The following is an 18640-nucleotide window of genomic DNA, read 5'->3' as shown; positions in this document are numbered from 1 at the left end:
CTAAAACTATGTGCAAATTGTTCCTTCCATAAACTGTAACTTCCTTGGCCCTTTATTTATAATGACTGTTATACTCTCTCTCTTTCCGCCACAGTATAAAAAAGCCTAGCACAACTCATGATTGGACTAAGAAATTCCTGTCATTTAGTTGGAAATGATTTTCCCATTATCCCCAAAAACTCCTCACTGTGTCTAAGAACGCTTTTTTTTACAGGACAATACAGATCAGATTGACTTGAAAGGTCCTTTCACGCGACTACAGAATGTCTCTCATTCCACTAAAAGATACGCCAGTGCCTACAATAGCCTAGGACTAGACTATGAGTCCCAATGTAGAAAGACCACAAGTCCACAGATATGCCTGTTTATTTAAACATCTGTATTATCATCATCGTGTGACTGTAAAGGCGGGACCTCGCGCTCTCTGTAACGCGCTCCATTGGCAACATCAGTTAAATGTCGTTGGTTCAATCCCTCGCGGATGTTGTTTTTTTCCCATTTGTAACTGGGAAATACTGTCGCTGCAATACATATGTCTTAATCAAGCTAGTGGTTATTGACGTAAATGGCAGTGTTATAATGTTTCATGTACTGCAAATGTCACCACATAATGCGCTCTTAATTAGATTTGGTTGAAATACATTACAGTCACCCGATGAAAAAGTGTGCAAAGAGCATTAAAGAAACAAAAGGTTCATAACAGTAACAGGACATATCGAATTGTTTCAGTCCTCCACAGAGATTGCCAATGTATTAATGGAAATTCTAAAATATCTGCCCAACTGCCGTGACATTGCCTCACCGCAATGCCGTGACTCGGATCCGAACCGAGGTTGCTGCGGCCACAACGCAGAGTACTAACCACTATACAATCACGGCAAGCTACTTGGGCTGCTACAATGTGTCGTTCCACCTCTATCATAAGCTGTACTCCATCTGTGATGTCATGACTCATGTTTGAATTAAAGGTTGGTTGTGATGTTATCCATGAGAATAAGTGGACACCTGATCCCCAGTCACTTATTTAAGATCTCAATAATCAAGTCAGAATCCAAATGAAAGTCATCAAAGTGGAGCCAATTAGAAATAATATAGTTACACAAACCTGGCAATGGTGCGGCAGCCAGGGCCGATAATGGCCCGCCAGCCTGAGAGCAGGAAAGTGTGAGAGCAGTGATGGTCTTGTGAGAGTTTACAGCTGTTATTGACCCTGTCCCCTTCCATTGCAGAGTTTTCTCCCTATAAGAAGTGCAGAGGCTCCCTCCGGGGTGCTAATAGTACATTTCTTTTTTTGCGCAGGAGAAGTGCTCTTCACCAATTGCACGTGCCAAATCACCCGAAGGCCACCACCATAAAATTCAGGCATTCATGTTCATGCGTCCTCCATGTTATGTCCTTATAAAGGGATGCATGTTCATGATGACTCCATGTCACACCTGCATACAAGGATGCATGTTCATGCCGCCTCGTTCTCTTGGCTTCATACAGGGATTTTATCTCCTCCCTGTCTCACCCTCATGCAGGGATGCATGACCAATGCTCCTTCCCTTCTCGCCCGCATACATGGATGCACGTTCATGTCTCCTCGTTCTCTCGGCTTCATACAGGGATTTTATCTCCTCCCTGTCTCACCCTCAGGAAGGGATGCATGACCAATGCTCCTTCCCGTCTCGCCCGCATACATGGATGCACGTTCACGCCTCCTCCTTCTCTCGGCTTCATACGGGGATCATATCTCCTCCCTGTCTCACCCTCATGCAGGGATGCATGACCAATGCTCCTTCCTGTCTCGCCCGCATACATGGATGCACGTTCACGCCTCCTCCTTCTCTCGGCTTCATACAGGGATCATATCTCCTCCCTGTCTCACCCTCATGCAGGCATGCATGACCAATGCTCCTTCGCTTCTCGCCTGCATACATGGATGCACGTTCACGCCTCCTCCTTCTCTCGGCTTCATACGGGGATCATATCTCCTCCCTGTCTCACCCTCATGCAGGGATGCATGACCAATGCTCCTTCCTGTCTCGCCCGCATACATGGCTGCACGTTCACGCCTCCTCCTTCTCTCGGCTTCATACGGGGATCATATCTCCTCCCTGTCTCACCCTCATGCAGGGATGCATGACCAATGCTCCTTCCTGTCTCGCCCGCATACATGGATGCACGTTCACGCCTCCTCCTTCTCTCGGCTTCATACGGGGATCATATCTCCTCAATGTCTCACCCTCACTTCCAACATGTGTAACTTCTTGTTCTCTTTGACGTCTGGGGCATGGGTGGCTACTGCACAGCTCTAGATGTCGCCCACCTGCAAGGTGCTATGGAAAGCACTTTTCCACATTGGACGTGCTATATTAACCCCCTCTCCCCAAATACAATAAAAATAAAGAAATATATGTGCTTCCATAATGTCTACCTTCTAATGTTTCATATGTGTAAGCACATTGTCCTCCTCCTGACCACATTCTAAAACTATGTGCAAATTGTTCCTTCCATAAACTGTCACTTCCTTGGCCCTTTATTTATAATGACTGTTATACTCTCTCTCTTTCCGCCACAGTATAAAAAAGCCTAGCACACCTCATGATTGGACTAAGAAATTCCTGCCATTTAGTTGGAAATTATTTTCCCATTATCCCCAAAAACTCCTCACTGTGTCTAAGAACGCTTTTTTTCACAGGACAATACAGATCAGATTGACTTGAAAGGTCCTTTCACGCGACTACAGAACGCCTCTCATTCCACTCAAAGATACGCCAGTGCCTACAATAGCCTAGGACTAGACTATGAGTCCCAATGTAGAAAGACCACAAGTCCACAGATATGCCTGTTTATTTAAACATCTGTATTATTATCAGCGTGTGACTGTAAAGGCGGGACCTTGCGCTCTCTGTAACGCGCTCCATTGGCAACATCAGTTAAATGTCGTTGGTTCAATCCCTCGCGGATGTTGTTTTTATTCCCATTTTTTATTCCCATTTGTAACTGGGAAATACTGTCGCTGCAATACATATGTCTTAATCAAGCTAGTGGTTATTGACGTAAATGGCAGTGTTATAATGTTTCATGTACTGCAAATGTCACCACATAATGCGCTCTTAATTAGATTTGGTTGAAATACATTACAGTCACCCGATGAAAAAGTGTGCAAAGAGCATTAAAGAGACAAAAGGTTCATAACAGTAACAGGACATATCGAATTGTTTCAGTCCTCCACAGAGATTGCCAATGTATTAATGGAAATTCTAAAATATCTGCCCAACTGCCGTGACATTGCCTCACCGCAATGCCGTGACTCAGATTCGAACCGAGGTTGCTGCTGCCACAATGCAAAGTACTAACCACTATACGATCACGGCGAGCTACTTGGGCTGCTACAATGTGATGTTCCACCTCTATCATAAGCTGTACTCCATCTGTGATGTCATGACTCATGTTTGAATTAAAGGTTGGTTGTGATGTTATCCATGAGAATAAGTGGACACCTGATCCCCAGTCACTTATTTAAGATCTCAATAATCAAGTCAGAATCCAAATGAAAGTCATCAAAGTGGAGCCAATTAGAAATAATATAGTTACACAAACCTGGCAATGGTGCGGCAGCCTGGGCCGATAATGGCCCGCCAGCCTGAGAGCAGGAAAGTGTGAGAGCAGTGATGGTCTTGTGAGAGTTTACAGCTGTTATTGACCCTGTCCCCTTCCATTGCAGAGTTTTCTCCCTATAAGAAGTGCAGAGGCTCCCTCCGGGGTGCTAATAGTACATTTATTTTTTTGCACAGGAGAAGTGCTCTTCGCCAATTGCACGTGCCAAATCACCCGAAGGCCACCACCATATAATTCAGGCATTCATGTTCATGCGTCCTCCATGTTATGTCCTTATAAAGGGATGCATGTTCATGATGACTCCATGTCATACCTGCATACAAGGATGCATGTTCATGCCGCCTCATTCTCTTGGCTTCATACAGGGATTTTATCTCCTCCCTGTTTCACCCTCATGCAGGGATGCATGACCAATGCTCCTTCCCTTCTCGACCGCATACATGGATGCACGTTCATGTCTTCTCGTTCTCTCGGCTTCATACGGGGATTTTATCTCCTCCCTGTCTCACCCTCAGGAAGGGATGCATGACCAATGCTCCTTCCCGTCTCGCCCGCATACATGGATGCACGTTCACGCCTCCTCCTTCTCTCGGCTTCATACGGGGATCATATCTCCTCCCTGTCTCACCCTCATGCAGGGATGCATGACCAATGCTCCTTCCCTTCTCGCCCGCATACATGGATGCACGTTCATGTCTCCTCGTTTTCTCGGCTTCATACGGGGATTTTATCTCCTCCCTGTCTCACCCTCAGGAAGGGATGCATGACCAATGCTCCTTCCCGTCTCGCCCGCATACATGGATGCACGTTCACGCCTCCTCCTTCTCTCGGCTTCATACGGGGATCATATCTCCTCCCTGTCTCACCCTCATGCAGGGATGCATGACCAATGCTCCTTCCTGTCTCGCCCGCATACATGGATGCACGTTCACGCCTCCTCCTTCTCTCGGCTTCATACGGGGATCATATCTCCTCCCTGTCTCACCCTCATGCAGGGATGCATGACCAATGCTCCTTCCCTTCTCGCCTGCATACATGGATGCACGTTCACGCCTCCTCCTTCTCTCGGCTTCATACGGGGATCATATCTCCTCCCTGTCTCACCCTCATGCAGGGATGCATGACCAATGCTCCTTCCTGTCTCGCCCGCATACATGGATGCACGTTCACGCCTCCTCCTTCTCTCGGCTTCATACGGGGATCATATCTCCTCCCTGTCTCACCCTCATGCAGGGATGCATGACCAATGCTCCTTCCCTTCTCGCCTGCATACATGGATGCACGTTCACGCCTCCTCCTTCTCTTGGCTTCATACGGGGATCATATCTCCTCAATGTCTCACCCTCGCTTCCAACATGTGTAACTTCTTGTTCTCTTTGACGTCTGGGGCATGGGTGGCTACTGCACAGCTCTAGATGTCGCCCACCTGCAAGGTGCTATGGAAAGCACTTTTCCACATTGGACGTGCTATATTAACCCCCTCTCCCCAAATACAATAAAAATAAAGAAATATATGTGCTTCCATAATGTCTACCTTCTAATGTTTCATATGTGTAAGCACATTGTCCTCCTCCTGACCACACTCTAAAACTATGTGAAAATTGTTCCTTCCATAAACTGTCACTTCCTTGGCCCTTTATTTATAATGACTGTTATACTCTCTCTCTTTCCGCCACAGTATAAAAAAGCCTAGCACACCTCATGATTGGACTAAGAAATTCCTGTCATTTAGTTGGAAATGATTTTCCCATTATCCCCAAAAACTCCTCACTGTGTCTAAGAACGCTTTTTTTCACAGGACAATACAGATCAGATTGACTTGAAAGGTCCTTTCACGCGACTACAGAATGCCTCTCATTCCACTAAAAGATACGCCAGTGCCTACAATAGCCTAGGACTAGACTATGAGTCCCAATGTAGAAAGACCACAAGTCCACAGATATGCCTGTTTATTTAAACATCTGTATTATCATCAGCGTGTGACTGTAAATGCGGGACCTCGCGCTCTCTGTAACGCGCTCCATTGGCAACATCAGTTAAATGTCGTTGGTTCAATCCCTCGCGGATGTTGTTTTTATTCCCATTTGTAACTGGGAAATACTGTCGCTGCAATACATATGTCTTAATCAAGCTAGTGGTTATTGACGTAAATGGCAGTGTTATAATGTTTCATGTACTGCAAATGTCACCACATAATGCGCTCTTAATTAGATTTGGTTGAAATACATTACAGTCACCCGATGAAAAAGTGTGCAAAGAGCATTAAAGAAACAAAAGGTTCATAACAGTAACAGGACATATCGAATTGTTTCAGTCCTCCACAGAGATTGCCAATGTATTAATGGAAATTCTAAAATATCTGCCCAACTGCCGTGACATTGCCTCACCGCAATGCCGTGACTCAGATTCGAACCGAGGTTGCTGCTGCCACAATGCAAAGTACTAACCACTATACGATCACGGCGAGCTACTTGGGCTGCTACAATGTGATGTTCCACCTCTATCATAAGCTGTACTCCATCTGTGATGTCATGACTCATGTTTGAATTAAAGGTTGGTTGTGATGTTATCCATGAGAATAAGTGGACACCTGATCCCCAGTCACTTATTTAAGATCTCAATAATCAAGTCAGAATCCAAATGAAAGTCATCAAAGTGGAGCCAATTAGAAATAATATAGTTACACAAACCTGGCAATGGTGCGGCAGCCTGGGCCGATAATGGCCCGCCAGCCTGAGAGCAGGAAAGTGTGAGAGCAGTGATGGTCTTGTGAGAGTTTACAGCTGTTATTGACCCTGTCCCCTTCCATTGCAGAGTTTTCTCCCTATAAGAAGTGCAGAGGCTCCCTCCGGGGTGCTAATAGTACATTTATTTTTTTGCACAGGAGAAGTGCTCTTCGCCAATTGCACGTGCCAAATCACCCGAAGGCCACCACCATATAATTCAGGCATTCATGTTCATGCGTCCTCCATGTTATGTCCTTATAAAGGGATGCATGTTCATGATGACTCCATGTCATACCTGCATACAAGGATGCATGTTCATGCCGCCTCGTTCTCTTGGCTTCATACAGGGATTTTATCTCCTCCCTGTTTCACCCTCATGCAGGGATGCATGACCAATGCTCCTTCCCTTCTCGACCGCATACATGGATGCACGTTCATGTCTTCTCGTTCTCTCGGCTTCATACGGGGATTTTATCTCCTCCCTGTCTCACCCTCAGGAAGGGATGCATGACCAATGCTCCTTCCCGTCTCGCCCGCATACATGGATGCACGTTCACGCCTCCTCCTTCTCTCGGCTTCATACGGGGATCATATCTCCTCCCTGTCTCACCCTCATGCAGGGATGCATGACCAATGCTCCTTCCCTTCTCGCCCGCATACATGGATGCACGTTCATGTCTCCTCGTTTTCTCGGCTTCATACGGGGATTTTATCTCCTCCCTGTCTCACCCTCAGGAAGGGATGCATGACCAATGCTCCTTCCCGTCTCGCCCGCATACATGGATGCACGTTCACGCCTCCTCCTTCTCTCGGCTTCATACGGGGATCATATCTCCTCCCTGTCTCACCCTCATGCAGGGATGCATGACCAATGCTCCTTCCTGTCTCGCCCGCATACATGGATGCACGTTCACGCCTCCTCCTTCTCTCGGCTTCATACGGGGATCATATCTCCTCCCTGTCTCACCCTCATGCAGGGATGCATGACCAATGCTCCTTCCCTTCTCGCCTGCATACATGGATGCACGTTCACGCCTCCTCCTTCTCTCGGCTTCATACGGGGATCATATCTCCTCCCTGTCTCACCCTCATGCAGGGATGCATGACCAATGCTCCTTCCTGTCTCGCCCGCATACATGGATGCACGTTCACGCCTCCTCCTTCTCTCGGCTTCATACGGGGATCATATCTCCTCCCTGTCTCACCCTCATGCAGGGATGCATGACCAATGCTCCTTCCCTTCTCGCCTGCATACATGGATGCACGTTCACGCCTCCTCCTTCTCTTGGCTTCATACGGGGATCATATCTCCTCAATGTCTCACCCTCGCTTCCAACATGTGTAACTTCTTGTTCTCTTTGACGTCTGGGGCATGGGTGGCTACTGCACAGCTCTAGATGTCGCCCACCTGCAAGGTGCTATGGAAAGCACTTTTCCACATTGGACGTGCTATATTAACCCCCTCTCCCCAAATACAATAAAAATAAAGAAATATATGTGCTTCCATAATGTCTACCTTCTAATGTTTCATATGTGTAAGCACATTGTCCTCCTCCTGACCACATTCTAAAACTATGTGCAAATTGTTCCTTCCATAAACTGTCACTTCCTTGGCCCTTTATTTATAATGACTGTTATACTCTCTCTCTTTCCGCCACAGTATAAAAAAGCCTAGCACACTTCATGATTGGACTAAGAAATTCCTGTCATTTAGTTGGAAATGATTTTCCCATTATCCCCAAAAACTCCTCACTGTGTCTAAGAACGCTTTTTTTCACAGGACAATACAGATCAGATTGACTTGAAAGGTCCTTTCACGCGACTACAGAATGCCTCTCATTCCACTAAAAGATACGCCAGTGCCTACAATAGCCTAGGACTAGACTATGAGTCCCAATGTAGAAAGACCACAAGTCCACAGATATGCCTGTTTATTTAAACATCTGTATTATCATCAGCGTGTGACTGTAAATGCGGGACCTCGCGCTCTCTGTAACGCGCTCCATTGGCAACATCAGTTAAATGTCGTTGGTTCAATCCCTCGCGGATGTTGTTTTTATTCCCATTTGTAACTGGGAAATACTGTCGCTGCAATACATATGTCTTAATCAAGCTAGTGGTTATTGACGTAAATGGCAGTGTTATAATGTTTCATGTACTGCAAATGTCACCACATAATGCGCTCTTAATTAGATTTGGTTGAAATACATTACAGTCACCCGATGAAAAAGTGTGCAAAGAGCATTAAAGAAACAAAAGGTTCATAACAGTAACAGGACATATCGAATTGTTTCAGTCCTCCACAGAGATTGCCAATGTATTAATGGAAATTCTAAAATATCTGCCCAACTGCCGTGACATTGCCTCACCGCAATGCCGTGACTCGGATTCGAACCGAGGTTGCTGAGGCCACAATGCAGAGTACTAACCACTATACGATCACGGGGAGCTACTTGGGCTGCTACAATGTGACGTTCCACCTCTATCATAAGCTGTACTCCATCTGTGATGTCATGACTCATGTTTGAATTAAAGGTTGGTTGTGATGTTATCCATGAGAATAAGTGGACAACTGATCCCCAGTCACTTATTTAAGATCTCAATAATCAAGTCAGAATCCAAATGAAAGTCATCAAAGTGGAGCCAATTAGAAATAATATAGTTACACAAACCTGGCAATGGTGCGGCAGCCAGGGCCGATAATGGCCCGCCAGCCTGAGAGCAGGAAAGTGTGAGAGCAGTGATGGTCTTGTGAGAGTTTACAGCTGTTATTGACCCTGTCCCCTTCCATTGCAGAGTTTTCTCCCTATAAGAAGTGCAGAGGCTCCCTCCGGGGTGCTAATAGTACATTTATTTTTTTGCGCAGGAGAAATGCTCTTCACCAATTGCACGTGCCAAATCACCCGAAGGCCACCACCATAAAATTCAGGCATTCATGTTCATGCGTCCTCCATGTTATGTCCTTATAAAGGGATGCGTGTTCATGATGACTCCATGTCACACCTGCATACAAGGATGCATGTTCATGCCGCCTCGTTCTCTTGGCTTCATACAGGGATTTTATCTCCTCCCTGTCTCACCCTCATGCAGGGATGCATGACCAATGCTCCTTCCCTTCTCGCCCGCATACATGGATGCACGTTCATGTCTCCTCGTTCTCTCGGCTTCATACAGGGATTTTATCTCCTCCCTGTCTCACCCTCAGGAAGGGATGCATGACCAATGCTCCTTCCCGTCTCGCCCGCATACATGGATGCACGTTCACGCCTCCTCCTTCTCTCGGCTTCATACGGGGATCATATCTCCTCCCTGTCTCACCCTCATGCAGGGATGCATGATCAATGCTCCTTCCTGTCTCGCCCGCATACATGGATGCACGTTCACGCCTCCTCCTTCTCTCGGCTTCATACGGGGATCATATCTCCTCCCTGTCTCACCCTCATGCAGGGATGCATGACCAATGCTCCTTCCCTTCTCGCCTGCATACATGGATGCACGTTCACGCCTCCTCCTTCTCTCGGCTTCATACGGGGATCATATGTCCTCCCTGTCTCACCCTCATGCAGGGATGCATGACCAATGCTCCTTCCCTTCTCGCCTGCATACATGGATGCACGTTCACGCCTCCTCCTTCTCTCGGCTTCATACGGGGATCATATGTCCTCCCTGTCTCACCCTCATGCAGGGATGCATGACCAATGCTCCTTCCCTTCTCGCCTGCATACATGGATGCACGTTCACGCCTCCTCCTTCTCTCGGCTTCATACGGGGATCATATCTCCTCAATGTCTCACCCTCACTTCCAACATGTGTAACTTCTTGTTCTCTTTGACGTCTGGGGCATGGGTGGCTACTGCACAGCTCTAGATGTCGCCCACCTGCAAGGTGCTATTGAAAGCACTTTTCCACATTGGACGAGCTATATTAACCCCCTCTCCCCAAATACAATAAAAATAAAGAAATATATGTGCTTCCATAATGTCTACCTTCTAATGTTTCATATGTGTAAGCACATTGTCCTCCTCCTGACCACATTCTAAAACTATGTGCAAATTGTTCCTTCCATAAACTGTAACTTCCTTGGCCCTTTATTTATAATGACTGTTATACTCTCTCTCTTTCCGCCACAGTATAAAAAAGCCTAGCACACCTCATGATTGGACTAAGAAATTCCTGTCATTTAGTTGGAAATGATTTTCCCATTATCCCCAAAAACTCCTCACTGTGTCTAAGAACGCTTTTTTTCACAGGACAATACAGATCAGATTGACTTGAAAGGTCCTTTCACGCGACTACAGAATGTCTCTCATTCCACTAAAAGATACGCCAGTGCCTACAATAGCCTAGGACTAGACTATGAGTCCCAATGTAGAAAGACCACAAGTCCACAGATATGCCTGTTTATTTAAACATCTGTATTATCATCATCGTGTGACTGTAAAGGCGGGACCTCGCGCTCTCTGTAACGCGCTCCATTGGCAACATCAGTTAAATGTCGTTGGTTCAATCCCTCGCGGATGTTGTTTTTATTCCCATTTGTAACTGCGAAATACTGTCGCTGCAATACATATGTCTTAATCAAGCTAGTGGTTATTGACGTAAATGGCAGTGTTATAATGTTTCATGTACTGCAAATGTCACCACATAATGCGCTCTTAATTAGATTTGGTTGAAATACATTACAGTCACCCGATGAAAAAGTGTGCAAAGAGCATTAAAGAAACAAAAGGTTCATAACAGTAACAGGACATATCGAATTGTTTCAGTCCTCCACAGAGATTGCCAATGTATTAATGGAAATTCTAAAATATCTGCCCAACTGCCGTGACATTGCCTCACCGCAATGCCGTGACTCGGATTCGAACCGAGGTTGCTGCGGCCACAACGCAGAGTACTAACCACTATACGATCACGGCAAGCTACTTGGGCTACTACAATGTGACGTTCCACCTCTATCATAAGCTGTAACCCATCTGTGATGTCATGACTCATGTTTGAATTAAAGGTTGGTTGTGATGTTATCCATGAGAATAAGTGGACACCTGATCCCCAGTCACTTATTTAAGATCTCAATAATCAAGTCAGAATCCAAATGAAAGTTATCAAAGTGGAGCCAATTAGAAATAATATAGTTACACAAACCTGGCAATGGTGCAGCAGCCAGGGCCGATAATGGCCCGCCAGCCTGAGAGCAGGAAAGTGTGAGAGCAGTGATGGTCTTGTGAGAGTTTACAGCTGTTATTGACCCTGTCCCCTTCCATTGCAGAGTTTTCTCCCTATAAGAAGTGCAGAGGCTCCCTCCGGGGTGCTAATAGTACATTTCTTTTTTTGCGCAGGAGAAGTGCTCTTCACCAATTGCACGTGCCAAATCACCCGAAGGCCACCACCATAAAATTCAGGCATTCATGTTCATGCGTCCTCCATGTTATGTCCTTATAAAGGGATGCATGTTCATGATGACTCCATGTCACACCTGCATACAAGGATGCATGTTCATGCCGCCTCGTTCTCTTGGCTTCATACAGGGATTTTATCTCCTCCCTGTCTCACCCTCATGCAGGGATGCATGACCAATGCTCCTTCCCTTCTCGCCCGCATACATGGATGCACGTTCATGTCTCCTCTTTCTCTCGGCTTCATACAGGGATTTTATCTCCTCCCTGTCTCACCCTCAGGAAGGGATGCATGACCAATGCTCCTTCCCGTCTCGCCCGCATACATGGATGCACGTTCACGCCTCCTCCTTCTCTCGGCTTCATACGGGGATCATATCTCCTCCCTGTCTCACCCTCATGCAGGGATGCATGACCAATGCTCCTTCCTGTCTCGCCCGCATACATGGATGCACGTTCACGCCTCCTCCTTCTCTCGGCTTCATACAGGGATCATATCTCCTCCCTGTCTCACCCTCATGCAGGCATGCATGACCAATGCTCCTTCCCTTCTCGCCTGCATACATGGATGCACGTTCACGCCTCCTCCTTCTCTCGGCTTCATACGGGGATCATATCTCCTCCCTGTCTCACCCTCATGCAGGGATGCATGACCAATGCTCCTTCCTGTCTCGCCCGCATACATGGCTGCACGTTCACGCCTCCTCCTTCTCTCGGCTTCATACGGGGATCATATCTCCTCCCTGTCTCACCCTCATGCAGGGATGCATGACCAATGCTCCTTCCTGTCTCGCCCGCATACATGGATGCACGTTCACGCCTCCTCCTTCTCTCGGCTTCATACGGGGATCATATCTCCTCAATGTCTCACCCTCACTTCCAACATGTGTAACTTCTTGTTCTCTTTGACGTCTGGGGCATGGGTGGCTACTGCACAGCTCTAGATGTCGCCCACCTGCAAGGTGCTATGGAAAGCACTTTTCCACATTGGACGTGCTATATTAACCCCCTCTCCCCAAATACAATAAAAATAAAGAAATATATGTGCTTCCATAATGTCTACCTTCTAATGTTTCATATGTGTAAGCACATTGTCCTCCTCCTGACCACATTCTAAAACTATGTGCAAATTGTTCCTTCCATAAACTGTCACTTCCTTGGCCCTTTATTTATAATGACTGTTATACTCTCTCTCTTTCCGCCACAGTATAAAAAAGCCTAGCACACTTCATGATTGGACTAAGAAATTCCTGTCATTTAGTTGGAAATTATTTTCCCATTATCCACAAAAACTCCTCACTGTGTCTAAGAACGCTTTTTTTCACAGGACAATACAGATCAGATTGACTTGAAAGGTCCTTTCACGCGACTACAGAACGCCTCTCATTCCACTCAAAGATACGCCAGTGCCTACAATAGCCTAGGACTAGACTATGAGTCCCAATGTAGAAAGACCACAAGTCCACAGATATGCCTGTTTATTTAAACATCTGTATTATCATCAGCGTGTGACTGTAAAGGCGGGACCTTGCGCTCTCTGTAACGCGCTCCATTGGCAACATCAGTTAAATGTCGTTGGTTCAATCCCTCGCGGATGTTGTTTTTATTCCCATTTGTAACTGGGAAATACTGTCGCTGCAATACATATGTCTTAATCAAGCTAGTGGTTATTGACGTAAATGGCAGTGTTATAATGTTTCATGTACTGCAAATGTCACCACATAATGCGCTCTTAATTAGATTTGCACCCGATGAAAAAGTGTGCAAAGAGCATTAAAGAAACAAAAGGTTCATAACAGTAACAGGACATATCGAATTGTTTCAGTCCTCCACAGAGATTGCCAATGTATTAATGGAAATTCTAAAATATCTGCCCAAATGCCGTGATATTGCCTCACCGCAATGCCGTGACTCGGATTCAAACCGAGGTTGCTGCGGCCACAACGCAGAGTACTAACCACTATACGATCACGGCGAGCTACTTGGGCTGCTACAATGTGACGTTCCACCTCTATCATAAGCTGTACTCCATCTGTGATGTCATGACTCATGTTTGAATTAAAGGTTGGTTGTGATGTTATCCATGAGAATAAGTGGACACCTGATCCCCAGTCACTTATTTAAGATCTCAATAATCAAGTCAGAATCCAAATGAAAGTCATCAAAGTGGAGCCAATTAGAAATAATATAGTTACACAAACCTGGCAATGGTGCGGCAGCCAGGGCCGATAATGGCCCGCCAGCCTGAGAGCAGGAAAGTGTGAGAGCAGTGATGGTCTTGTGAGAGTTTACAGCTGTTATTGACCCTGTCCCCTTCCATTGCAGAGTTTTCTCCCTATAAGAAGTGCAGAGGCTCCCTCCGGGGTGCTAATAGTACATTTATTTTTTTGCGCAGGAGAAGTGCTCTTCACCAATTGCACGTGCCAAATCACCCGAAGGCCACCACCATAAAATTCAGGCATTCATGTTCATGCGTCCTCCATGTTATGTCCTTATAAAGGGATGCATGTTCATGATGACTCCATGTCACACCTGCATACAAGGATGCATGTTCATGCCGCCTCGTTCTCTTGGCTTCATACAGGGATTTTATCTCCTCCCTGTCTCACCCTCATGCAGGGATGCATGACCAATGCTCCTTCCCTTCTCGCCCGCATACATGGATGCACGTTCATGTCTCCTCGTTCTCTCGGCTTCATACAGGGATTTTATCTCCTCCCTGTCTCACCCTCAGGAAGGGATGCATGACCAATGCTCCTTCCCGTCTCGCCCGCATACATGGATGCACGTTCACGCCTCCTCCTTCTCTCGGCTTCATACGGGGATCATATCTCCTCCCTGTCTCACCCTCATGCAGGGATGCATGACCAATGCTCCTTCCTGTCTCGCCCGCATACATGGATGCACGTTCACGCCTCCTCCTTCTCTCGGCTTCATACGGGGATCATATCTCCTCCCTGTCTCACCCTCATGCAGGGATGCATGACCAATGCTCCTTCCCTTCTCGCCTGCATACATGGATGCACGTTCACGCCTCCTCCTTCTCTCGGCTTCATACGGGGATCATATCTCCTCCCTGTCTCACCCTCATGCAGGGATGCATGACCAATGCTCCTTCCTGTCTCGCCCGCATACATGGATGCACGTTCACGCCTCCTCCTTCTCTCGGCTTCATACGGGGATCATATCTCCTCCCTGTCTCACCCTCATGCAGGGATGCATGACCAATGCTCCTTCCCTTCTCGCCTGCATACATGGATGCACGTTCACGCCTCCTCCTTCTCTCGGCTTCATACGGGGATCATATCTCCTCAATGTCTCACCCTCACTTCCAACATGTGTAACTTCTTGTTCTCTTTGACGTCTGGGGCATGGGTGGCTACTGCACAGCTCTAGATGTCGCCCACCTGCAAGGTGCTATTGAAAGCACTTTTCCACATTGGACGTGCTATATTAACCCCCTCTCCCCAAATACAATAAAAATAAAGAAATATATGTGCTTCCATAATGTCTACCTTCTAATGTTTCATATGTGTAAGCACATTGTCCTCCTCCTGACCACATTCTAAAACTATGTGCAAATTGTTCCTTCCATAAACTGTCACTTCCTTGGCCCTTTATTTATAATGACTGTTATACTCTCTCTCTTTCCGCCACAGTATAAAAAAGCCTAGCACACCTCATGATTGGACTAAGAAATTCCTGTCATTTAGTTGGAAATGATTTTCCCATTATCCCCAAAAACTCCTCACTGTGTCTAAGAACGCTTTTTTTCACAGGACAATACAGATCAGATTGACTTGAAAGGTCCTTTCACGCGACTACAGAATGCCTCTCATTCCACTAAAAGATACTCCAGTGCCTACAATAGCCTAGGACTAGACTATGAGTCCCAATGTAGAAAGACCACAAGTCCACAGATATGCCTGTTTATTTAAACATCTGTATTATCATCAGCGTGTGACTGTAAAGGCGGGACCTCGCGCTCTCTGTAACGCGCTCCATTGGCAACATCAGTTAAATGTCGTTGGTTCAATCCCTCGCGGATGTTGTTTTTATTCCCATTTGTAACTGGGAAATACTGTCGCTGCAATACATATGTCTTAATCAAGCTAGTGGTTATTGACGTAAATGGCAGTGTTATAATGTTTCATGTACTGCAAATGTCACCACATAATGCGCTCTTAATTAGATTTGGTTGAAATACATTACAGTCACCCGATGAAAAAGTGTGCAAAGAGCATTAAAGAAACAAAAGGTTCATAACAGTAACAGGACATATCGAATTGTTTCAGTCCTCCACAGAGATTGCCAATGTATTAATGGAAATTCTAAAATATCTGCCCAACTGCCGTAACATTGCCTCACCGCAATGCCGTGACTCGGAGTCGAACCGAGGTTGCTGCGGCCACAACGCAGAGTACTAACCACTATACGATCACAGCGAGCTACTTGGGCTACTACAATGTGACGTTCCACCTCTATCATAAGCTGTAATCCATCTGTGATGTCATGACTCATGTTTGAATTAAAGGTTGGTTGTGATGTTATCCATGAGAATAAGTGGACACCTGATCCCCAGTCACTTATTTAAGATCTCAATAATCAAGTCAGAATCCAAATGAAAGTCATCAAAGTGGAGCCAATTAGAAATAATATAGTTACACAAACCTGGCAATGGTGCGGCAGCCAGGGCCGATAATGGCCCGCCAGCCTGAGAGCAGGAAAGTGTGAGAGCAGTGATGGTCTTGTGAGAGTTTACAGCTGTTATTGACCCTGTCCCCTTCCATTGCAGAGTTTTCTCCCTATAAGAAGTGCAGAGGCTCCCTCCGGGGTGCTAATAGTACATTTCTTTTTTTGCGCAGGAGAAGTGCTCTTCACCAATTGCACGTGCCAAATCACCCGAAGGCCACCACCATAAAATTCAGGCATTCATGTTCATGCGTCCTCCATGTTATGTCCTTATAAAGGGATGCATGTTCATGATGACTCCATGTCACACCTGCATACAAGGATGTATGTTCATGCCGCCTCGTTCTCTTGGCTTCATACAGGGATTTTATCTCCTCCCTGTCTCACCCTCATGCAGGGATGCATGACCAATGCTCCTTCCCTTCTCGCCCGCATACATGGATGCACGTTCATGTCTCCTCGTTCTCTCGGCTTCATACAGGGATTTTATCTCCTCCCTGTCTCACCCTCAGGAAGGGATGCATGACCAATGCTCCTTCCCGTCTCGCCCGCATACATGGATGCACGTTCACGCCTCCTCCTTCTCTCGGCTTCATACGGGGATCATATCTCCTCCCTGTCTCACCCTCATGCAGGGATGCATGACCAATGCTCCTTCCTGTCTCGCCCGCATACATGGATGCACGTTCACGCCTCCTCCTTCTCTCGGCTTCATACAGGGATCATATCTCCTCCCTGTCTCACCCTCATGCAGGCATGCATGACCAATGCTCCTTCCCTTCTTGCCTGCATACATGGATGCACGTTCACGCCTCCTCCTTCTCTCGGCTTCATACGGGGATCATATCTCCTCCCTGTCTCACCCTCATGCAGGGATGCATGACCAATGCTCCTTCCTGTCCCGCCCGCATACATGGATGCACGTTCACGCCTCCTCCTTCTCTCGGCTTCATACGGGGATCATATCTCCTCCCTGTCTCACCCTCATGCAGGGATGCATGACCAATGCTCCTTCCCTTCTCGCCTGCATACATGGATGCACGTTCACGCCTCCTCCTTCTCTCGGCTTCATACGGGGATCATATCTCCTCAATGTCTCACCCTCACTTCCAACATGTGTAACTTCTTGTTCTCTTTGACGTCTGGGGCATGGGTGGCTACTGCACAGCTCTAGATGTCGCCCACCTGCAAGGTGCTATTGAAAGCACTTTTCCACATTGGACGTGCTATATTAACCCCCTCTCCCCAAATACAATAAAAATAAAGAAATATATGTGCTTCCATAATGTCTACCTTCTAATGTTTCATATGTGTAAGCACATTGTCCTCCTCCTGACCACATTCTAAAACTATGTGCAAATTGTTCCTTCCATAAACTGTAACTTCCTTGGCCCTTTATTTATAATGACTGTTATACTCTCTCTCTTTCCGCCACAGTATAAAAAAGCCTAGCACACCTCATGATTGGACTAAGAAATTCCTGTCATTTAGTTGGAAATGATTTTCCCATTATCCCCAAAAACTCCTCACTGTGTCTAAGAACGCTTTTTTTCACAGGACAATACAGATCAGATTGACTTGAAAGGTCCTTTCACGCGACTACAGAATGCCTCTCATTCCACTAAAAGATACTCCAGTGCCTACAATAGCCTAGGACTAGACTATGAGTCCCAATGTAGAAAGACCACAAGTCCACAGATATGCCTGTTTATTTAAACATCTGTATTATCATCAGCGTGTGACTGTAAAGGCGGGACCTCGCGCTCTCTGTAACGCGCTCCATTGGCAACATCAGTTAAATGTCGTTGGTTCAATCCCTCGCGGATGTTGTTTTTATTCCCATTTGTAACTGGGAAATACTGTCGCTGCAATACATATGTCTTAATCAAGCTAGTGGTTATTGACGTAAATGGCAGTGTTATAATGTTTCATGTACTGCAAATGTCACCACATAATGCGCTCTTAATTAGATTTGGTTGAAATACATTACAGTCACCCGATGAAAAAGTGTGCAAAGAGCATTAAAGAAACAAAAGGTTCATAACAGTAACAGGACATATCGAATTGTTTCAGTCCTCCACAGAGATTGCCAATGTATTAATGGAAATTCTAAAATATCTGCCCAACTGCCGTGACATTGCCTCACCGCAATGCCGTGACTCGGATTCGAACCGAGGTTGCTGCGGCCACAACGCAGAGTACTAACCACTATACGATCACGGC

At 46.3% G+C, this 18640-nt stretch overlaps 2 non-coding genes across 2 annotated transcripts; both read right to left on the bottom strand.

The window, feature by feature from the left end:
- Window positions 1-11176: 11176 nt before the first annotated feature.
- Window positions 11177-11248, bottom strand: TRNAH-GUG (transfer RNA histidin (anticodon GUG)). Its single transcript has one exon. It is a non-coding gene; the product is annotated as a tRNA-His (tRNA).
- A 7320-nt stretch (window positions 11249-18568) lies between these two features.
- On the bottom strand, window positions 18569-18640 carry TRNAH-GUG (transfer RNA histidin (anticodon GUG)). The gene has a single exon. It is a non-coding gene; the product is annotated as a tRNA-His (tRNA).

This window comes from Ambystoma mexicanum (genome assembly GCF_040938575.1).
Source record: "Ambystoma mexicanum isolate Mex_15411 chromosome 12 unlocalized genomic scaffold, UKY_AmexF1_1 Mex_chr12_unloc.1, whole genome shotgun sequence".
NCBI lineage: Eukaryota > Metazoa > Chordata > Amphibia > Caudata > Ambystomatidae > Ambystoma > Ambystoma mexicanum.
The sequence above is the reverse complement of the archived record's forward strand: the minus strand, read 5'-3'. Positions and strand labels throughout refer to the sequence as shown.